The 25,044-nt window shown below is 39.9% G+C and overlaps 1 long non-coding RNA gene across 1 annotated transcript; it reads left to right on the top strand.

Annotated features, from left to right (window-relative positions):
* The first annotated feature begins 10,292 nt into the window (after nt 1–10,292).
* On the top strand, nt 10,293–12,935 carry LOC137988037 (uncharacterized). Its single transcript, XR_011120725.1, has 3 exons — nt 10,293–10,468; nt 10,830–11,087; nt 11,726–12,935. It is a non-coding gene; the product is annotated as an uncharacterized lncRNA (long non-coding RNA).
* The last annotated feature ends 12,109 nt before the right edge of the window (nt 12,936–25,044 follow it).

Below are 25,044 nucleotides of genomic sequence, written 5' to 3'. Positions count from 1 at the left end.
CCCCTGGACAACGGCGAATGAGGGACGCTAATACCTCAACACAAAGGACATAAAGTAAGGGAGACAAAGGGTCCCCCTGTCGCACCCCACGCGCAAGAGAAATCCTCTGAGATAGCCAACCGTTTAAGATAATCTGCATAAAGGCACCATTGTAAAATGTTGAGATCCACCGGCAAAACTCAGGTCCAAAACCATAAACCTGGAGAAGATGCAGGAGAAAGGAACGGTTGACACGGTCAAAGGCTTTCTCTTGGTCAAGGCTGACTAAGATTGCGGATTCATCCGTCCGTTGAATGTAGTCCAAAACATCACGCAAAAGAGTAACATTAGAAAAAATACTTCGGCCAGGAACGGAGCAAGTCTGATCAGGGTGGACAATATATTCAAGAACCTTGGAAAGACGAGAAGTGATTGCTTTAGAAATAATCTTATAATCCACATTCAAAAGAGAGATGGGCCGCCAGTTTTTTAAGTGCTTAATATCACCACGTTTCTTAAAAATAAGCCGGGTGACGCTACCTTTCATCGAGCCGCAAAGCTCGCCATCGGAGAAACACTGGTTAGAAACACGGAGTAAAAGGGGACCCAAAGTCTCCCAAAAATGAAGATAAAATTCAACTGATAGTCCGTCAGATCCCGGTGACTTCCCGGTATTAAGACTCTTAACAGAGTTCGTTAATTCGTCAAGCGACAAGGATCCCTCGCACGAAGCGCGTTGAGGAGGAGAAAGGGACTTTTCAACAGATTCTAAACAACGCTGTTTAAAAAACGCGTCAATAGGCTCATCAGTGAAAAGATCTGAATAGAAGCGCACATGCGCACGTTCAATTTCTTCACGCGTGAACACCTCTACATCATCAGAATTAAGAATAGAAGAAACAATATTACGCTCAAAGCGTTCACGTTCAAGCTTAAAGAAAAATCGCGTGGGCCTTTCTCCCTCCTCAAGCCACTGAACTCTAGAACGGATTTTAGAACCGTCTAACTTTTCCAAGGTAAGAGCCTTAAGCTTACTTTCGAGCTCGGAAATTTCAGGACTAACTGAAGGATTACCAGAAGTAAGCTGACGTTTTAGCTTAATAATCCGGTTAACTAAAAGAACACGTTCGTGCGAAAGATCCCTGCTCTTTTCCCTGGCAAAGAAAATGATCTCAGAGCGGATAGAGTTTTTAAAAGAGTCCCACCAAACTTTAACCGAAGGAAAGTGTTGCAAGCAATTGGCTAAATGATTGATACAATTCGAAATATAGTCGCAAAACACATCATCATTCAAAAGTGAATTATTAAACTTCCAAATGCCAGGACCACGGAGGTTATTCCCAGTGGGCTGGAAGGAAAGACAAACAAAATCATGGTCGGAAAAAACACAAGGGTTGATTTCACAAGAAACAACAGAAGGCATGAAGTTCTTAGAAACAAAAAATTTATCTAAACGCGAACCAATTGAAAAATCCGAATTAAACCATGTGCACTGGCACACTCTCGGATGTAGCTTGCGCCAGACATCAATTAAAGAAAAGGCTGAACGCAAATCAGTAAGGCACTTAGCAGGCACAAAGTTGCCGCCAAATTTATCAAGGTTGTGATCGTAACAATTATAATCACCAGCAATTATTAAGACATCAGAAGATAAAAAGTATTCATGCAAACTTCTGAAAAACACTTTCTTTTCGGCCAAGTTGGTGGGAGCATAAATGTTAATTAAATTAATCCTTAGGTCGTCAAGTTTTAACAAAAGACTAACAACCCTCCCCGACGTGTTTCTTTTCCAGCAACTGACGTTGCCGGAAAAAGATTCAGAAAGGCAAGTAAGGACACCACCTTGTTTGCCTACAGCAGGGGACCAAAAACAAGGTCCACGCCAGGCACAAGAGAAAACGCGGAAAACCTCAGGATCAGTAATCTTCGTTTCCTGAAAACAGAAAACGTCATAGGAGGTACGAAGACTATATATGAGATAATCTTGAAAAAGCTTACTGAAACCACGAGAATTTAAGGAAAGAATTTTGGAAGTCATGAAGGGTGAGGGTTCTTAGCCTTTTTACTAGAACTGACCGGCATAGGTGACGTTGATTTACGCGCAGGTGGACCATCTGTGAAGTCTAGCCTGGCAGGCTTGCGTTTCGGTGCAACTCGAAGAGGTTGAGGACGGATAGGAATCTGTGATGAACGCAGCGGAACTGTAGGGCCAGGATCCTCAGGAATCTCCATCGCAGCAATAGCTTGATCAGAAGCAGTAGAACGTTGCGAATCAGCTGCAGCGACAAGGTGTAGATCAGACAAAGTAGGAGAGCCAGAAATGATGCTCGACGGAAGAGAAGGCTCTTGGGACAAAGGAGAAGACAGGGACGACGATTCAACAGGCGAAAGGAGGGACTGAGACGATTGCGTAGTTTGTGATGACTGAGAGAACTGTGTAGACTGGGAAGACTGCGAGGGTTGTGTGGAGGGCTGCTTTGGGGTGTTCTGGGACAGTGATGAAGGTTGACCAGAAGATGGCGACAGTGATGATTGCGATGAGACGGGAACACAGGAAGGTGTAGGAGGTAGTACATCAGGAGAAGACTGCGTAGGAGGCTGTGAAGGAGGAATATCAGGTAAAGACTGCTTTAAAGGAATTGAAGGAGGCGGGCCATCGGAAGAAGGCTCATCAGGAGGAGGCTGCGGGGGAGACTGTGACGGTCGAGACTCTGGAAGGGGAGCAGGAGCAGCATCATTATCACCAGTGTCAACTTTTTCAGGGCGCCGCCACCAAGATAATTTACAATCAATGGCGTAGTGGCCGTCCTCTTTGCAAATACTAAACTTGATTTCTTCTTTACAGTCGCTGAAGGTGTGACCCAGTTGGTCACAGTTAAAGCATATCACGTTAGGGCACACCTTTGCGACATGATCAGGAAGATGGCACTTTCTGCAAGTAGGAACCTGTCCCTCGTGTTTGACTCTAAGAAGCTTCCTGCCGAAGCGTAGGAAGGACGGAATCGACTCAGATAGCTCCATTCTAGCAACGCGTGTTCCATTCTTGATGCCCTCGTAGCCCTGTAGATTACATCTGCGGAAGCCGAGGACAGATCCATAGCGGCTGAGACGATGGGCCAGTGCTTCATCAGAAAGCTCGAAGGGAGTATCATACACAACAACAAAGGTACACGTAGAAGATGAATTACGATGACGACGGATAAAAGAAGATTTACGAAGGAAGAGATCACGGTACTCACTGGTGGAAAACGTCACGGAAACAAAGCCATTAGGATTGCGTTGGAGACATCTGACCGCAGCAGCACGGATACCACAGTTCTTTAGATCGGCAAACACTTGGGATAAAGAAGTGTCCTTGTCGGAAAGAGAAAAATGTGCCGTACATGGTCGCTCGGGCAAAATGTTCAGCGGATGGATAGAATCCTTCTCTGCGTCAGTAAGACGTTCAGCATTCCTCATTATATAATCAACACTGGATTGACTAGACACACTGGAGTGTCGACGACGCCCAACCATTTGGGCATAAGACGGGATATCAGCAATTTCCATATTCTCTTCAGTTTCGGAAAGGTCCGCCCAGCTATGCTGGGGATCAACAACATTACCTGCCATACTACTGCAAAGGCCACAAAATGACCAATACAGCAATAGCACAAGCGAAAAAACAGACTGATAGGGCTTCGCCCTGGGTTAGCCCAACGATAAACTGATGAAAGGCCTGGGCCTCATCAGTGCAGTGCTGATGACTAAGATGGAGGTTAAGCTACAAAGCCACCCCAGATGTCCCACGCATGTGGTACATCCAAGTCATGCCAGAGTGCTCAAACTAGCGAGCTAGTGAGCATGCGCAATTGCTAGCGGCAATGACTCATCCTAGTAGAGTGCTCAATTTGAACATGAAAGCAAAAGCTTTGTAATGCCAAAGAGCTATATCTAACTGCAGACAGTACTGTTTCGGCCTTCTGGGCCTCATCAGTGCAGTGCTAATGTCTAGGATGGAGGTTAAGCTATAAAGCCACCCCAGATGTCCCACGCATGTGGTACATCCAAGTCATGCCAGAGTGCTCAAACTAGCGAGCTAGTGAGCATGCGCAATTGCTAGCGGCAATGACTCATCCTAGTAGAGTGCTCAATTTGAACATGAAAGCAAAAGCTTTGTAATGCCATATATATATATATATATAGGGAAAGGCCACAAATCTTTCTCAAGTGTGAGTTTATTTTCCGTGAACCGTGAAACAAGAAAATTAATTACCGTGTTTCGTGATTTTCATTTTTTAATGGCCGTGAACTGTGCGCTTGACCCCCCCTTACGGCCCCTCTGTTAAGGACGTTCGCGCATCCTTACAGCGCACGCAAATTCACATGCCACCGTGTCATGGATCAGGGCGCTTATCAATCTCGTTCCCAGAGTCTTCGTTCCCCTTGACCAGCGGGTCGGGTTACGGATCCGTTTTCTTGTCATGAACACCATTGCGCAGGCGTAGGCGTAGGCGTAACGCCAAAATGGCGGAGAGAGTGGAGGATTTGATTCACGATGGCATGCAATTTTCTTTAGCAAAATTAGGATATATCAACCTAGAACTGAAAAAGGAACAACATGACGTGTTGGAGCGATATCCCTGGACAAAAATCTGTGCTGAATATGTTACCAACGGGCTGTGTTTCTCAAGTGTTGCCTGGGATTTTCGATTAGAATTTGTGTAACGTGGAAATGTAAAGCAGATTGTATCGCTGCTGAATGCACTGATCTGGGATTAGTTTCAAATGTTAAAAGGCTGTCTTTGTTTTGTTTTGTTTTTTTTTTTGTATCGTGGAAGATGAGAGAGCGAAACACCAGACTCTAACACGAGATCCTTTCCAAAAGAATATATCATTCTTTTAATCATAAAACTATGTCTTCGTTGAAGGATCTTTCAAGTTAGATTCTTCGTCACCAGAGAAGGTTTAGGATTCTTTTCAAAAGAAGATGAGTTCTTTGGGTAAGAGTTTCCTTGCTGTTATAAAGAAGAAGAGGTCTTGAGGGAAGTATCATTTTGCTGCTTTTCATTATTTTGTAAAAACAGAAAATGACTGTTCTCCACCAAATAATGAGAATTCTTGAATAGAGATCTATACTTCTAATTGGATAAACATGTTGATTTTTAGAATATTATTCTTCCATGAACATATAATGTGCTTTCCAAATTTAGGAAATAATATATATGCGGTGTTCATACATACACAAGGTAATACATACAAGCCATAATCACAAAAACAACTCTGTTAAATTTCACTTAAATAATTGACGTTGCAGAACAAATACAAATTTCTGAAACTTAAACGCCTAAAAACACCAATGATTTCAAAAAATCTATGCGGCATGAAAAAATCAGCCAAACTACTTAGTGATTGAGGTAAGTCCCTAGAAATGAAAACAGCTTGCAAGCACAAACTAACATGCAAAAGAAATCATGTTCTCTTGAGGGATGGTGTAGATCTTAAAATGAGTGAAATTAAATAAATGAATAGTGTTACACAAAAACAATTTTTGTAATTAAAATCTATCACTATCTATTTTCCTTATATCACCTCTATCCCAACAAAAAAAATTAGCCAATCTGGAATTAATTCAAAGCACACACCCAAAAAACCGGCATTAAACCGGGCTGTCATTAAATTTTCACCTGCAATATATCAAAAGCTGATTCTAGTTTTCATTTCCTTCACAATGTGAGCTCAGGTACATGTGAATGTCCTTTATGGCAGCCCTGTGAAAACTTTCCAGTTTGACAATTTAATATTGACCATATTAGTAATAGTACAAGTTACTACATAACATATCATGGTTTGACATGGTTTGCCTGACATGGTCATGTTCTGTACTATTTCTCGCCTGTTGTGCGTCAAATCAAGAAATGGACTAAGGTGTGTTTACGCGCCAGGGTTTCCATTAAGTTTTAAAGTAGCAGGGACCTTGTGATAGAGTGAGCGGGCACCCCTATACATGTATATAGTCTGGCTTTTGATCTTGAAACCTCCTTTGAGCAATGGCGGGTACTGAACTCAGTGTAGACGGGTGCTAGTACCCAGGTCCCAGCTTCTAATAAAACCCCTGCATGTAGGTTAGTTCAAGCTCTTGTGGTGGTGCAACTGTTAATACATGTAATAAGAGGCTATTAACTTTAAGCTAATACAGCTATACAGGGCATTTTTTTTTTTGAAGAATGCTAAATACATACTCTCAAGAAACTCAGTGCAGACATGTTGGCTTTCTTGGGTACTCTAGGTTAACCATGTAATGTACCCCAAACAGAGCACAAAGACTCTGTTTGTATGAACTTACTTCCAGAAGAACCTCATTGTCAACAATAATGAAAAGCTGTTGTTCATAATCGTCGGTCTCTGGGCACAGCATATGAACATCCCAACTTAAAACTGTTTAATTCACATAATTGTTTAAGTAACGTCAAATTCCTTTGGGAGAGCAGAGAGATGCACACCGAAAGGTCGATGAAATTATGTATCAAGCAAAATAAAAACTGCAAAAGCCAAAAGTTCTTCATGAGAAGACTAGTCATCCTTGATGCACTTTATATTCCATTTTTCCAGATGAGCAGAGGTCAGTACTTATTTTGAACCATCAAACTTGACAGATTGGATGTAACAATATTATATATACATTGTATATTATCCTGAGAATGTTCATTTCCCATCTTACCCCCCCCCCCCCCCCCTTGCCAATAATGTAATCCCTTCCTCACTGCCAAAGGCTTTCTGTAGGGTGGCCAGCACCATACAAGTTTTGAAACAGTACTTTTCTCTTCAACTCTCTGACTAGCAATACAAAAAAGTTTACGGATGTTGATGTTAACACTCCAAACAGGAACGGATACTTGTCTACAAACCTTGAACCTACACATTTCTTTTGTTGGCATAAAAAATAAATTACATTAGAAACTGTTGACAACTGTACATACCAACATGAAGAAGTCAGTCTGACTTCAAAATAGACAGTATAATTTACTGACAACTTAACCGTCAACTGACAAAATTTAAATTGAGGGGATGTGTGGAATACGTTCTCAAGTCACTAGAAATACTGCACAGTTTGCAATGCTACCTTCTCCTTTTGTGTCACAAAATAGATACAATTTATCGCAAATATAGGCTGCTGTAAAGTTGTTCCCAAACACACTGTAAAAGCATAAAGTCTGTGTCTAGATAACGAAACGTAAACGAGTCAGGTAGTTCATCGGTGGCAGCACTTAGCTCTGTTTTCTGTAGATTAACAAGGGGTATCACTGATCCCCTTTAACCCATTGACCCCTGGGAGTAAGACTTGACAGATTTTACTCTGTTTAATGCCAGGGAGATTCTAGTCGTCAACTGGGGTCATCCTAGGGCGTTTGAGGTGTCAATGGGTTGAGCAGTCAAAAACTTTGTCCCTTCCATTAAATGGGATGCTAACCAATCACAGAATTTGTTACAAAGTCTATCAAACATTTGTCAGCATTAAGTTGTATGCGGGTACATATAGAGAGGCAACATTGATTGAAGTTAGAGAAAACAGAGAGATGATCAAGACCAACCTCGTTTCCAGGGTCTCTTTTCTCTGCCCTTTGTCCTCAACAACAAAAGAAGGCAGAGAAGAGAGGTTGGATAAAGACCTGGCCTCAGTTGTTCAAAAAGTGGATAGTGCTACCCACCAGGCCCCAGTTGTTCAAATGATGGATAGTGCTATTAGCTGGATAAATCACTATCCAGTGATAACTAACAGCGGAACCAACTGCACTTTCCAGTGTATAGTGATTTGAACCGTAGATACTGTTATCCACCTTTAGAACAACTGGGGCCAGATAAATCACTATCCAGCAGATAAACACTACCAAAGCTAATTGAGTTATCAACAAAACAAAGTTTGAAGTTCAAGTTTATTATTATTATTATTATTATTATTATTATTATTATTATTATTATTATTATTATTATTATTATTACATTATCCAGTAGGTAGTGATTTATCCAGTGGATGGCACTATCCACCCTTCAAACAACTGGGGCCAAAACTCATACAGTCAACCAACCTTTGAAGTCTCAAACACTTGACCAATGTGGCTTCAATAAGTAAATAATAATCGCCACTGTAATTAATACAGTGGGCTGAGCAATTACGGGCAAAAAATCTCCTTATGTAGAGGTATGTTAGGGCACATGTACTTCAGAAAGAAGTACTAAATTACTCAAGAGAATGGTGTCATTTTTGTAACTGACTTTTAAGTGCTAGAAGTAATAGGCTCTAGAGGATGGTCAAGCTTTATATTAGACGTTTTTTTTTAATTTTATCATAAACGTTTAATAAGCTAAGTATTTGCATAACAAAATCAACAACTGAAGTTTCCATTTTGTCTAAGTACATGTACCTAAAATGTAAGACAAGTTCCATTGGATGTGAGTTGTACATCTCATTTCATTGATTTGATTCTCTATATCTGATCTGGCCTCTTCTTCCAATGGAGGTTGAGAACAGTACAGTGTAATGAACCCAAATGAAATGCGAGTAAAAAATTTTCAACCTACCGAAAGGATTGCTTTGCATGGGAGACGGGCCTTCCACGATATTTTCAAAGCGTTCAACAGCACTGTCACAAGCCAAACGAGTTCTCTTTGCATCAGTAAACCTCTTTCTCTACCCAAAACTCATCTGCTAAAGGTTCTCGCACCTTTCCAGGAACTCACATGTACGTAAGTTAACTATACGAGAAGATCTTATGGATTCATATAATAATATGCAGCAATTTGAAAACTCGGTATGACTACATTTTAAAGACATAATTACTCAGTGAGAGACGATTCCATTCCATTAGATTTAATGGGTTCTCACTCTTAGCTTTGGCTCCATACTAATCAACGAACCAATCCAAACAATCAATAACCATCATACAGCGCTCCGTGAAACCTCTCGCGGCACTCGCCTCGAGACCGAAATTGATTGCTCATGCTCAGACTTTCAACCAATCAAAAACTTTATCCAAACGGATTATCCCAGGGTCTCTCGTAACCCGACCCGCTGGTCAAGGGGAACGAAGACTCTTAACCTGCGATCAAGCGTACTTTTCTTGAGACAGGGCGCTAAAAAGTACGCCTGATACAATTTCGAGTCGTCTGCCGCCCACCTGTCAAGAGTGATGTTATCATGTGTCATGCTATAAATATGAGCCAATCAGATTTTACCGGAAATTATCTGCACGCTGCGATTCAAGTAAAGATGCGACAAAAACAAAATAGCACTCTGGCTTTGATTTCTGCAATCAAAGCTATTTCTGCAAATCCTGCTTGACAGTTGGTGCGGTTTCTCTGTTCAAACCATCAAGGAACAAAGAATTTCGAGATAAAATGGCAGAAAAAGCCCGAATTCTTCATGTCATCATTAGGCGCAATCAACAGTACAATAAACTTTATTTAAACTCGAATATTTGAGATGCCAATAAAAGACGCTATAAAAATAAATGAGGAAAATGGACTTTGAGAAATTCTAGTTTTTCAGCAGCAGCTACTCAGCTATCATTTTGTTAGAAGTGTGTTCAGATTGTTCAGCGATTCCGTAAACAGTGTCGAATTTCTCTGTCAAACTCGGCTGATTCCCCGAATGTGGCAGCCCTAAAGTTCTATTCGGTTCTTTTTGGATTCACAAATTGTTGCTTCCGAATATATTCCAAAGGACTTGCCACAACTACAAACGTTTTCGAGTTGGTGGAAGAAGAACGATGTATTTTCTTCTAGAATGTTCGGGCCTGTATTAATAACACTATATTGCGAAATCCCGTAGGAAGTACAACTGTAATGTGTCCTTTTACTCAAACCCTTCTTCGGATGCATTCCCTCCGCTCTTCCTTTAAAGGTTTTTGAAAAAAAATCTGAAGTCGAAGCAACAGCAGCTGTAAACAGAGCCTAAACATCACTCGTGTTAAAATCCTTCTTGGCGGCCATAATTTTTAACGGATTTACAAGAAGTATGATTTGCAATTCTGTAACCAATCGGAGCGAGGCTCCAAAAGCTCTATTGTTTTTCGGCCAATCAGAGTAAAGTCCAGATTCTGGACTACGAACAGACGACTCGTTAAGAAATTGTATCAGGCGTACCTTTTCCCATCATGTCTAAGGAAAAGTACGCCTGATCGCAGGTTAGAAGACTCTGGGAACGAGATATTGGGCGCTTATACATATGGCGGTGAAACGGGCACTCCGCTCTTGGTCCAGTGTGTGATGCGGAGAAGGACTGGCACGAGCGCTCCTTCCGCGCTTCCGGTGCAATTAATGGCTGCCAAAAATTGCCAAAAATATCCTCTCGACGAAGCGGAAATCAAATTTTCTTTCTTTATTTTTGGGCCATGAGTAGTGTATTTTTTAAAGGCCTTTTTGATATTTTTGACCCAAAACTCAATACTATTTTGTCTGTTGGAATATCACTCAAGTATTTTCGTCGCAAGTAAGACAGTGTCGAATGCAGGTATGTCTTGCTTTTCGTGACCAAGCCGTGTTCCGCTGCTTCTTTTAGGAGTACTCCACATTACTCCATTCTAAATTTTAGATATGTTTAAGATCGATAGCTTTTACATAACGTAGTAAAAAACCAGCTGGATATATTTGGATATAGCAGCGTTTCAGAACTTCAAACTTGCTCACTTTAAATCGCTCGCGACGAATCGCCCGCCGCAGTCAATTTCACCGACAGTAAAAAACTATTTTCAAAATTTCACCCGCTTGGGAAAATCAGCAAACAACAAATACGGTTTAATCAGGGCGCTTGTAAGTTCATCTTGATAATTTAAATAAAATACGAGTAAAGCTTGCTGTCAATACTCTGTCAGAAAAAGTATGCAAATACGTGGCTTTGCATGAAAACAACACCACAGAAAAGACACAAGAATTTATGAAAATGTGAAATGCTTTGGAATGTCTTCAAAGATAACAGGTCACTGCAGTCAATAACAGATCAACGTGTTACCAACTTAAACCAAGTACTTAATTACTTCAAAGCCTGGAAAAAAGAGCTTCAACAAACATTCCACAGAAGGACAGATGTGTCAGAACACTTCATAACATGGCAAACAATGTTTGATCTCGAGGTAATATATAGACTAGACTTAAAATGGATCACAGCAAAACAATGCAAACTGATAAGTTATTGTAAATACTATTTCCTTGCCCCGTTAGGTATGACCATGCAAAAAAGTCATACTATTCCATGACAACTCCTTCATATTTTGTACCAACTGAGGACAAAGCAATGATTCCAGTTCCTTGCAGAATATCCTCCCGCGAGGAAAAGCAATTTGTAGCCTGTCACTACTGCTACGTTTTAATTAAGACTCCCCATCCTCTCCCAAACCCCATATTGTTTTCTTTGCCTTTGTGCAGTTTGGACACTAACAAATAAGCTAACCGGTGGCTGATCAATATGATCACATTTTGTTCCACTGTGTGAAACATAAATAAAATAATTAAAAGCATAAGCCCTGGAACATACCTTACTATAACAATGACTGTATTTATTGTTAGGCTTGACTAGCAACACCGCTGAGAGAACTTAAAAATCATAGCATAACTATTTTGCACTCAAGGATCACAGGCATCTATTTTTGGGGGTCTGAGGGCTTATTTAAAGAAGAGGAAAAAAATGTGTGGCTGATCAAGCCCTTTTACTCAATCAATTAAATATATTACATATCAATACAGTAACTTTCTGTTTCATATTGTTTTCAAGGTGTCAGTAAAAGGCCTTAATCTACTGAGTACATATTCCAGCACTCGGCAAGGTCCCTTTTTGACTTGTGGCTGTTTCTGCTTAGGTGGCCTCATACACCACAAGCCTTTTTGGACACATCATCACAAAGCCGGCCACTTCTGCTACGTGATTCAGGTTTTCATACATGAACTATCTGGCTGTTTCTGTGATCAAAGTTTTTAATTTCACCCAGAGGTTTTTTTAACCTTATTTTGGGGTTGAGAATTTGCTTGAGTTTGTAAATTTCTTCCCCTCATTCTACAGACAAACCCTAACTTTTGCCTATGAGTTTTCCTCAACTCACCATTTACACACAGTATTCCCCTCAAACTACCTGCTAATTAGTGAACGTTTTAGTGGAGAGAAACCCCTTCTTGTAAGGAGGATTCTTCTATCAACAACAATTAAGAAAGCTACAAAGGTTGCTAGGTTAACTGCTGCTTCATGTATTACTATTAAATAACTAATCTCAATTTAACTTGGACAGTTCATCTTTAATTTACCGTAATATGGTTCCTTCTTGGGGCACCAGACACAAATGGTAACATAATTATTGTTTAACCACTGTTTGCAAGACATGATTATATTTTGCAGCGATATTGTTTCTTGTCGCCTGTTTCCATTATTTTATGTGATCTGTATTTCGTACACAAAGTAGATTTTTTCCCAGACATTCACACTCCCCTCAGAGGGTTTGTGATTCAAATGCTTAACCACTCTGCAAAATTCCAGTCTTATTGATTGAGTTATAGAGCCTATAATCCAAAAAAATACATTTATCACTCTTTTGTAAAGGTCATTCAAAAAATGAGGGCGATTATTAAGCATTTATGACTTTGTAAACTTTGTAATATCTTGTCTCATATTTCCACTTTAAATTTTTTTTTAGATTATGCAAATTAGACGATTTGCAATGTCACACTGTGTACACAATGTGGAAGGCAGGACTTTTATTTTCAGATAATTAATGGTAATAGGTAACAATAATTAGCTCTATTTTCTATTTTGTTTTGAAAATAGCATGTTACCATTTCTGCTTGTGAGAGCTAACCATAAATAGGCTTACCAAATTCTCTTGACATTAACTATATAACTCTTCATACTAACTAGTAAGCTACGATGGTATGTCATTTAGTCTGAGGTGCACTCTGGTCAGCCTGTGTTCAGTAAGCTCTCAATAATGACAATAAAAAACACTTTACCCAAATCCTGTGTCAATAATTTCTCTGAACATAACTGATTTCTAAAGACATAATTAAACTTTGCACAACTATTGTACTCATAGTAAGGCACATAATTAGCTCAATTATCATTCAACTACAAAAAAATATTGTGGTAATCAGTGGCGGATCTAGACCTTGAGCTAAGGGTGGGGGGTTGCTTGCCCTGCCCGCTTTTCCTCCTGCGGTAAGGTAGTTTTGAGGTAAATGCAAGCATTGTGATTGGTTCTTTCTTGGTTGGGATTTTTCTATACTGACCATTTCTTTGAAAGCGGTCATAAGCTGTGTAATTTTTGTTTTTTAAAAGCCACAAATTCAAGAAACAACCATGGACCCAAGGCTGCTGCCTAAGGAAATTTTCGGGGAGCCCTTTGGGCTTCCAACATTAAAAGTTAGTAGCCAAAGTCATTTTTTCAAGTTCCCAGAATTAATTAATTCCAGCTGGGCTCATATTTACAAGAAAGTGAGGATGAATCAGGGCGCCCGTTCGGGCCACTCGTTCAGAAATTTGGTCGCCCGCGCTCGCAAATAAGGCGCCCCAGGCGACCGGGCGACCGTTAGGCAGCAACCTTGATGGACCGAGTACCATATGATAAACTACTTTCTTACTAAGCTTGCCCAAGCCATACTGATGATCATTGCACCTTGGTCATTTTTGTATGGACCTCGCTGTGCTCAACTTTAGTTCCACAATGTTCAACCAATATTCCCCAGTATCGCCCTCCAGTTCGGTTAGTAAGAGCTTAATATTTCCAAGTTGTTACTTGTATTTTGACTTGCCTTTTGGGTCCTTCAACACACAGCACGAGTCGTGAAAATACTCACCAGAATATAAACACAATGTAAAAAAAAAAGCCATGGCTTGGTATTGTTTATTGTTACACATCAAACTCTGAAGAATACATGAGAACAGCCAACTTGCCGGAGGCTTAAATGGCATATGGTCAGCAAAGATAATTTGAAAAATTTGCACGAATAGAAGAAGGCTTTAGCTAAAATACTTATACAACTAAATCTAACTACTTAATTTACAAACACACAGGATAATATAATTAAATAAATTGCATAAACAAGTACTCCTAGTAGAATTGTTTCAAATAACAGGAAACAAAACAAAACAAAACAGTCCACAAAGTTTACAATTTAGTCCCGGGGGACTTGATCAGACTATAGAATTAAGGGAAATGAGTTCAATTTTCAATTTTCAATATACTAACTCAGCATTCAGAAAATGCAGTCTCGACTTTTTTTTAAAGTTACTTAATGTAAGGCTGTTGCGCACTGTTAACGGAATATCATTCCAAATAACAGGAGCCTGCCAGGTGATAGCAAATTGATACTTGTGGTTGGTTTTATGAAGATTAAAACGTGAACGAGTCAAATAATCATGATATTCATGGTTAAAATGAAGGATTGAGGAAACAGGAGTAGGCAGAATATTGTTAAAATGTGAGAAAACAAAACAGGCCATATGGAATTTAAAGATAGAATGGAGCGAAAGAAAATTATTTTTAGAGAAAAGGGGTTTAGAAGGTGTGCGTGGGGGTGAAAAAGTAATTATACGGATGGCTTTCTTTTGAAGTACATAAAGTGGTTCAAGGTAAGAAACGTACGTAGAAGCCCAAATTAGAGTACAATAATTGATGTAAGGCAGGAAAAGAGCATTATATAAAGTTTTCAGAGTATCACAAGGTAAGTATCGCCTTGCCTTGCACAAAACTCCAATTATCTTAGAGACTTTATCACAGACAACAGAGATATGCGGTTTCCAGGATAGGTTTTCATGAATGATAATTCCAAGGAATTTGTCTTCCTGCACACGTGTGATGGGGGAATTATTGATAGAAATGTTTATATCTGAGAGGTTAATCTGTTTACGACGTGGGTGAAAAACGATGAATTTAGACTTGTCCGGATGGACAGTGAGTTTGTTAGCACTAAACCAAGAAGAAACACGAGTGAGCTCTACATTAAGGATGGTTACTAAGGTAGCCAAGTCATTATGACGAAAAAAGATATTAGTATCATCAGCAAAGAGAATGATTGACAGGAGGTTTGAGACAAGAAAAAGATCATTGATGTATAAAAGAAAAAGTAAAGGTCCAAGGACTGATCCTTGTGGAACCCCACATACAGCCGTATTATATGTAGATGTATGGTCATGAACCATGACACACTGTTGTCTGTGAGATAAATAGCTAGCAAGCCAGGCCAATGGAATTCCTCTAATTCCATAAAAATTTAGTTTATCCAGAAGTATTTCATGGTTGACTGTATCAAAAGCCTTCTTAAGATCTATGAAGACTCCGATAGTGTACTGATTGTTTTCAAAACCTTCATAAATATTATTGACAAGCTCTAAGATAGCCATAGCGGTAGAATGATGAGGTCTAAAACCGTACTGGTGATGATTAAGGATATTGAACTTTGTAAGGAATTCCGATAGCCTGAGGTAAAAGAGTTTCTCAAGAACCTTAGAGAGACAGGGGAGAATAGAAATAGGCCGATAATTTGAGAACAGAAAAGGGTCATCGCTTTTAAAAACAGGAAGAATCTTTGCAATTTTGAGTTTATCGGGAAAAACACCACGCTCAAAAGACAGATTACAGATATGAGACAAAGGGGCAGCTAGTAAATCGATTGTTTCTTTGATGGGAGACAAAGAAAGACCATCAACACCCTCACATTTTCTATTTTTTAGAGAATGGACAATAGAAGAAACCTCAGAAGGAGTAGTGGGATTGAGAAAGAAACAGTTGGCATAATGACCAACAAGAAAATCTTTATGAGAAAATTGAGTAGAGGGAACTTTACTGGCCAAAGATGGACCTATATTGGCAAAGAAATTATTAAATTTGGTAGCTATGTGTAAAGGGTCTGAACAAATACCTGAACTGGCTTTCATGTTACTGAAATGGCGTTCAGGTTTCTTTTTTGCGACAATCTGCTTAATAACTGACCAAGTCTTCCTCAGGTCAGAGCTAACAGAGATTAGTTTATCATGAAAATATTTTTTCCTGGCAACTTTTAGTAGGAAATTGAACTTATTTCGATACTTGTTATATCTAGATTTGTTAGATACAGTAGGGTTTGTTTGGAATTGTTTATAGAGAAAATTCTTCCTGTTGCAGGATACAAAAAGACCTTCTGTAAACCAGGGCTTCGAAGGACGGCGGCACTCAGGGTATAATGGTTTAAGTGGAAATGATTTATGGTATGCTGACATAACCTTTTTCATGGAAATGGCTTGTATAGCAAAGTCCTGAACAAGAAAGCACCAATCAAAACACTTGGATTTACCTAAAGGCCATAGGTTATATGGCCGGGATAGACGAGAAGGACGATTTCTCTTGTGCAGGGATTGTAGAACCTGGACCATGAACGAATTAGGAATCAATGGCAACCACTAGACCATAGAAGCAAGCCGTTAAACAAATGTGAAGTTTCATAATATTTAATGGTCTGGCCAAACGCATGCAACATGACACGCAATGTATCGCAACAGGGTGGCCAAACATACGCATCATGTTGTGCCCAACAATGTTGCAAGATGTTGGGTTAAAATGTTGCGAGCGTTTAGCCAGGGCTTAAGGTGACTGAACACAGTTTCCCTGCGGTCACCGGTATTCTATAAAGGGCGACGTGTATTTGAAAAAAAAAAAACAAAAAAAAAAACAAAACAAATATTGTATGGCGACTTTGGTGAGAACTGTTTTCTGTTACTTCTCACGATGGTCTTGGAAATACGGTGTAAATTCGCTTCCGTTTTGTAAAAGTCATAACGTTTTAAAAGTGAAAATAAATGCGGCGCGCGCCCATTCGCCCAAAAAATTTAGACCAACAACTGTTGGACGTAAAACCAAATTTTTTCGCAAACCCGTCATTAGATTTTGCAGAAATTTGGAATTAAAATAGTTCCTACTTTAAATGAGTTGTCTATCCAAATAACGAACAGAATTAACAGACAAGAACTTGGCAAAACTAAAAAACTGTCTGCCAGCGAATTATGAAGTTTGTCAGTTAAAATCTTTGATAACAGCTGTCAAACGTACTTTATTTATATTATTTTATTTACGCAAATGCTGCAAAAAAACTAATGAGTGAATTTTACATAGATCAGGAATAAGCATCCTTTAAGCCTTGTTTTCATCTAGACGCGTTACCATGGTAACAGCCTGCAGAGCATATTAACTGTCAAAAATATAAACCTTCGTGGTAGCATTCGTCAGTGACCAAGTTTGAGCTTCTAGGCAAAACGATGCATAAATATGGAAGTAATGAAAGTATAAGTGCATAAAAACTGTGCTCATGCAATCACCTTTAAAAATACAGTAGATCAGCGCTATTCGCAAGGCCGCTTCGACTTAACACTCACGGTTGATCAGCGCCATTCAAAATGGGTAAAAATGATAAAGTCTACTTACGAGCAAAGTGGCCCATTAGGCCGGAGCTTATCCCGGTTTTTGTAGCATGAAGCGACTAAGAGTATTTCTACTCCCCCCTGGATGGGATGCCAGTCCAACGCAGCATTAAATTCGCCAGTACCCATTTATACACTAGGGTGGAGAGAGGCACTGTGACAGTAAAGTTTCTTGCCCAAGAACACAACACAATGTCCCCAAGTCAGGGCGCGAACCTGGACCACTCGATCCGGAGTCGAGCGCACTAACAATGAGGCCACCGCGCCTCCCACAAAATGGGTGCTTAGACCTAAATACCGTGCATGGGAATATTACGTTGGTGACCTTCTACTCTATCTACATGGTGTAATTGTCACACGAGATATCCAATGTCCTTCTCATATATCTCTTTTAGCATTTACCTCCTAGCCGTGTAGCGCGACATTTGTGGTTACCGGAACCTGTTTTAATGACCTAGCACGCACGAGTCTTCTATTTATAGCTCACTAGTAAAGCATCCCGAACTAGTATTCGGAAGGTCGTAGCTAAGTGCGACTCCTTCAACAGAGCACTCGGATTTTTCCCGAATATCCCCGAGCCACCATCCCCCACGAGTCTCCTATAGCTCAGTAGTAGCTGTAGAGCATTCGAACTAGTAATCGGAAGGTCATAGGTTCGACTCCTGCAAAGGTGCACTCGGATTTCTTTCCGAGCATCCTCGTCGGAAAAACACATTTCTTCAAGAATAAGCATACAACGACTCCTGTATACAATAGAGATCAGGACAGCTGGATCAAATTCCTGATGTTCCTGAGCTTAAATTAATAGTGTTAAAAACTTCTAGTACTAGCCGCGCCTCCAGCTGAAACTTCGCAAGAAGCTTAAAAGATCCAAAGGACTTAAAGAGGGCAAAGGGATTAAAAGGGCTTAAATTATAAAAGATGAAAAGGATCCAATGTCGATCAATCCTTGCGACACATACTGGCTATAAAGTGTTCAAAATGTGTCTAGAAACCCTGCAGAAGCAAACAATCTAACTGTACTATCTACAAACATACTGAATCAACAGAGCAAAGAGAATTGCAGTGACGGATCTAAACCATATGAAATTTGCTTGGCTCTTCTCCTTGTAATAAACACATCGGTGATAGTCTGAGGTGAGTAATTTATTCCACTATTTATATCTTGTTATTAGCGATAGTTTTTGCAAGGGATTTTTGCGTGGATCATGTTGCCCAGTGCTTCACGGTATACATACGTTTCAGTTTTGCGTCCAACAGGGGAGCGAAAAATTACAATTTTAATTGTCAAAGTTTACTTCGGCCGGCCTCTGAAGTCTCAATACGAAAGGGATGTTATCCAAATGTTAGAAAGGACCCCAACTTTGTTAGTTTGTAAGAAAACGTAAGAGAGAAGTAAAAGAATTACATCCGGACACACTACTCAACGCTTATTAGTTTATGCTTGCCGCGTGTTTTGTTTTGTTTTTTTTTGGCATCCTCATTCATGATATTCGATTGCTTGCAATAAAGTTGCATAAATGATACATGCATACACAATTTACTTGTTAACGCTGCTTTGCTAAGTGATAATGGTAGCCAAAGCGACTAATGCGAACCTGTGGTAAAAGCACATACACTGTATATGTCACTAACATAAAAATTTAACATTTAAAAGGCCTACAGTTGGGGGTCTATGGGATCACGAGGGATACAACGTTTAAATGATAGAAACGAAAAAAGTAACTAAGATATGTACTACAATATCGCAGTTAAGACAGAGTTACGATAGTTATAGGGCGTTTTTAATGGAAAACCAGTAACTTCATAATCATTAGCAACTGACACGGTAAATATGAACGGGTAACACTAGCAAACTTAGTCCTGCTTTGATCATTAGTGACGAGGGAGTTTAAGCAAAGACGACAGCTGCGGCAACTACAACGCCACAAAGTAAGAATATGATTGGTTAAAAGAGGAAAAATACTAGTGCTGGACGTGCAGCACGAATTTCCGTGCATTTCTTTGCCGTACTCCCCCAAAACAAAAACGTGAAATCCCCCCATTCTAGGTCAGTTTTGACAACAACGTGAAGGCCTGGCCAAACGCTCGCAACATTTCTACGCAACATCTTGCAACATCTTGCGACATGTGTTGAACTAACCTGCGATCAGGCTCTATTTTAGTTTCGCGTGGTACGTAATGTGGAGTTAGCGAAACGAAAAATAGAGCCTGACGAAATTCCTCTTCGAAATTCCTTCCGCCCACTTTTTTTGATTGATTGACATGTCCTTCATCGGCCAATCAAATTTACTTCCATTACACCAATACACGCGTGGACGGCAGATTCACGCTATTTTGTTTTGACCAGAGTTAATTACCGTGGGAGGAATATTATGAACGAATTCGAAAGTTACCGTTGGCTTTAATTTGAGAAAAACACATTTAAAGCATGGGGAATGTTTTCGACGACTATATTGCGGCAAAGGCCAGTGTAATTCTCCCTCCGAACTTCACTGAATATGCAATCTTTTGAGCTTGACATCTTAATTTGTAATTGAGATAACCTAGCATTTTGTCGTTGGACGGTTTGGCAATAGATTTTTAAAGAAAAAAAAGAGAAATACATTATTCCTTTAACGTGTGTGCCCATGAAGGTTTCTTTGGTGATTTTAGCGGGTAATATCTTCAGTTGCAGCGTATTTCTAGAATTGCGCGCAGTAAAATCATGATAAGTTTAGCTCTTAATCTTTTGATGGAGTACGAACAGTACTAGTAAGATGGACTCGTAAAGTTTCTTTTATTGTTGTACAATTGATCTCTCTGGAAAGATGCCATTTTAGTTTCTGGAGTGCGAGTTTTAAGTTAAATCAACTGGAAATATTATGAAGTGTGCAAACAAACCGTGTCATGTACAGTAAATAAATAAAGCCGTTTGATACACAGATATTGAAAACATGCATTCGTACAACTTGCGATTTTATCAGCATCTCCTCCTGTTGATATATATGTCCCTTTTCTCATCCAGGAAACCAATATGCATCGGCTTTCATTGCCATTTGAAAGAACCACCTATTTAGCTTTCTAAACATAAGGGAAGTTTGTGCCAAAGTACTTTCAACCCAATGGCCACAGAGTTCGACAACGGAATCGCTAATTTCACTCGTTCCAGAGATTCAAACCCGATTCTGGACAAGTTATGAGATGTTTCAGATGGCATATCTCCATTTATACAAATAAAATCAAGTTGCACCGTCCACGGCATTGTAAGAAAAAAAGGGAGCAAATTTTTTCGTACACTTATGGCGGAATAGTCTCGAGGACTTCGCGAGAGCTCCGCGCAATCACGATGGCATTTTCACTTCCGGCGTTTCAACAGCCAATCAGATCACGAGTTTGGTCGGCCAAAATTTGGCCGACCGTCCGGAATACTTGAGAGACTTTTGGTCAGGCCCAATTTTAGCGAGCGACGACATAAGAGAACATATGGGCGAAGCTAAAAATGGGCCTGATCGCAGGTTAGTGTTGAACGGGCTGGCCAAACGCACGCAACATTTTCAACTTTTTCAACGCAACACGTCAATGTTTATGCGCCCCAGTCCCCTGGCGCGTAACAAGTGGACCAAGAGCGCATGCCCTAGTGCAACAATGTTGCGTGAACATGGCCAAACGAGTAGAACATCATGCAACATCCAAAATGTTGCACGAAAAATTTGACCGTTTTCAAATTTGATCCAACATCATCCAAAATGTTGCAACATATCGCAACAAGGTGGCCAAACGTATGCAACATGTTGTGCCCAACATTGTTGCAAGATGTTGCGTGCGTTTGGCCAGGCCTTGAGCATACAACAATCTCAGTTGGTAGTTTTACGTGACTTTAAAGTCGTGACCAAAACGGAATAATAAGGTATATTTTGGAGTGAAGTTTTCTTTCACATTGCCATTGTATCTGAGCAAAATGCTCTTACTTCATATGTGACGTTCGTTGCTCCTTTTGATGCTTTCGTAGTTCATGAAAACCAGATTTAAGAGCGCCTCTCAGCAATTTTCACCTAAGACCGTGCAAGATAAAAAAATCGAAAATTGCCAAACTTTGTAACAATAAGGTACTACCAAAACCATTTTTAGAAAAATATGTTTTAGTTTGTTTCGATAATTATTTTACCTGGACGGCGACGTTTTCGGTATGGGGCCTTGTGAGCGAGTGAAAACGACTCCAAAATGTTGCTCGTTTGAATCGCTATTTTTGAAATAACGAATGAGTAACTTGAAATTCAAAACAACATGGCACAACTAGAGTAATTCTTTCACCCTTTAGCGCTGTTAACGGTACAATATACCAAGACTGGAATTCTTGACCAAATTTTAAAACTTAACCTTTTTTACATTGATTACAGAGTGCCGAATTTGTACGAAATTGGACTGTCAAAAAAGCATCCTGGTACATGGCTTTCTCAAACGGGACGATATTTATGAGGGGTGATCAGGGTCAAAATTCAGTTTTGCTATTCCGCAGTTCGATTTTGCAATGAGACTGCGCTGCTATCTTATTACGCAATTTGTTCTTCCTGTTATGACTCGCAAGTTCGTTATTACGAGGTTAAAATACGCCATTTTATAATTACAAATTGCAATACGCCATTCTAATTCAGTTTGCTATTATTACATTTTGCCTTCCTGTTACGATGGTCGAGCTTCGGATCGCGAATAGCAGTTTGGCGTTCAAAGTCAGTTTTACTTCGTCTGTACGTCTTTCCCAATTGCTACCTGTGTTCCGTTATGCAGTTCAGTTGTTCTGTTACGCAGTTCAGTTGTGCTGTTACGTTGTTCAGTTGTGCTGTTACGTTGTTCAGTTGTGCTGTTACGCTAACCCCGCGCGGTCCGAGCTGGACGTGCGAGGACTCAGAACGAAAGCTCACTCTAATTCAAGATGGCGACGGCTTTGTTATTGCTGTCGTTCTTTGCTTTCCATGGAACCAGTGGAAACCATGCAAAAAATACCTTCAATATGTTTTTGATTGCCACACATGATGGAAGATTGTTGTTTTGGTGTCGCAAAACCACAGGCATTTCTTTGATAGGTGTCATCGCTGAGTCGCAACTCTGAATTCTGTTATCGCGACAAGTCCAAAGCACCTTGGATACTGTTGCAGATCCGATAATTTTGACTATTTTCTGTACAAACTGGACAGTCTTGTGTACCATTTAAACCACTATTCTCCTTTATTAGAGTTAGATGATTTTATCCTAACAACTGTACGTGAAGCAAGGATGGCTTTGTTGCCATCGCAAGAACAATCACCTCAGTGTAGATTTCTCTTTCCCTTTAAATCCAAAGTCGGTGCTGCGTTTTCTGGAGTGCCTGGAAGGCAAGGGAACATTTACTTTTTTCCCTTGATCATCGATTTACAATTCCTTAGAATTCCTGAGATTACAGTGCTTTTAGGTGTCTCCGTCAAAAGTGAAGAGAAGCTTGCGTTGTCTGTTCCTGCAAGTTATGCTGTGATAGCAGATGAAGATTTGCATCATATAGTTTTAGCGATTGTTAATGACTTTCCGAATTGTGGTTATAAGAGACTGACTGGTTTTCTGCTTGCACGTGGACTTAATGTTCAGGAAAGAGCGGATCCGTGAGTCAATGCGTCGTGTTGATCCAGAAGGAGAGTAATTGAAGGGCATTACAGCTTAATACCCTTAATAGGAGACAGTGTACACTCACCCCTAGTATTGTGAAACATTGACACCAATCACAAGCTTAATTAAAAGGTTAAAGGTGTCAATTATAATAACTGGTTAAGGTATACATATCAAACTGCACTACATACCTCAAATGATAAGAGTTCCCATCTGAAGCAAGTGGTACATTACTCGTGTGGAAGAAAATGAGATCATGTAAATGTATAAGGCAAGAACATATTGAAAACGCAGCACTGACTTTGTATTAAAAGAGAAAGAGAAATCTACACTGAGGTGATTGTTCTTGCGATGGCAACAAAGCCATCCTTGCTTCACGTACAGTTAGGATAAAATCATCAAACTCTAATAAAGGAGAATAGTGGTTTAAATGGTACACAAGACCGTCCAGTTTGTACAGAAAATAGTCAAAATTATCGGATCTGCAACAGTATCCAAGGTGCTTTGGACTTGTCGCGATAACAGCATTCAGAGTTGCGACTCAGCGATGACACCTATCAAAGAAATGCCTGTGGTTTTGCGACACCAAAACAACAATCTTCCATCATGTGTGGCAATCAAAAACATATTGAAGGTATTTTTTGCATGGTTTCCACTGGTTCCATGGAAAGCAAAGAACGACAGCAATAACAAAGCCGTCGCCATCTTGAATTAGAGTGAGCTTTCGTTCTGAGTCCTCGCACGTCCAGCTCGGACCGCGCGGGGTTAGCGTAACAGCACAACTGAACAACGTAACAGCACAACTGAACAACGTAACAGCACAACTGAACAGCGTAACAGAACAACTGAACTGCATAACGGAACACAGGTAGCAATCAATTGGGAAAGACGTACAGACGAAGTAAAACTGACTTTGAACGCCAAACTGCTATTCGCGATCCGAAGCTCGACCATCGTAACAGGAAGGCAAAATGTAATAATAGCAAACTGAATTAGAATGGCGTATTGCAATTTGTAATTATAAAATGGCGTATTTTAACCTCGTAACTAGATGCTTCACAGAAGCATACACTGCGTTGCCTGTGGTACGTGCTACAGAAAATCAGAAGGCACTGAATTGTGTGGTATTGAAATACAGCATTCCAGTCTCTGAAGAATAACAAGTAAAAAAGAAGTGAGAAACATTGGCTTCTGGGCTGACATGTTGATAATTTTCAAGTTCCCTCACAACTTCTTTGCACCACAAGTGTGCCCTCTGAGCATCTGAAAGCTTTGTAATACTAAACTTCACTGAAGTCAAGCCCTGTTTCGTGGGGTTAGGGTTAGGATGGAAGACCAAAATAATAAACCTCTCATAAAAACAGAAACATCTGACCGAAAATACTATTAACGCTAACAAATACGAACTCAGCAAGGTACAGATTCTGTTAGCTTGCTTTATGCAAAACAAATATTGATGCAAAAGCAAATAACTATTGATACACAGTTTTCAGAAAGAGCAGAAGGAAGTTTCTCGGACGGCCGATCGAGAATAAAATATTTACGACATGAAATCAACATTAATTTTGAACCGTGAATATAGAATATAAAAAGTTACGATCAGCGACAAACATTTTGGGAGATTTTTGCTACGTTCAAGTAAATTGCAAAGTCGAAAGTGACATGACCGGAATTCAGCGGGCGCCGTGATTAAGTTACCCCGGCATGTTTACTCGCCAAACAGTGAAGCGTCTGTGTCAAATGATGGCAAGATACCGGGTTTTTGTAAGTTTCTTTTTCTGTCAAGGGTTATAAAGTTTGACAATGAAATGAGCGAAGTCAAAACAAAGATCACAATCGCCCAACTCTTGTTTATGCAAAGTCAAAATTTACTCTCCAAGACGCGTACGACGTTATTTATCACCAGGTAATTCCATCATTGTGGAAATAGCAGCTACTTTATTATTCATCTGCGTCACAAGTTTTCACTGATTTTGGGGCTCATTTTATTGAAACTCAAGCACGCTTCCAACAGGCCTGTGAACCCTTCCTGCTTACAGAGC

This window comes from Montipora foliosa, unplaced genomic scaffold (genome assembly GCF_036669935.1).
Source record: "Montipora foliosa isolate CH-2021 unplaced genomic scaffold, ASM3666993v2 scaffold_403, whole genome shotgun sequence".
In the NCBI taxonomy this organism is placed as follows: domain Eukaryota; kingdom Metazoa; phylum Cnidaria; class Anthozoa; order Scleractinia; family Acroporidae; genus Montipora; species Montipora foliosa.
The sequence above is the reverse complement of the archived record's forward strand: the minus strand, read 5'-3'. Positions and strand labels throughout refer to the sequence as shown.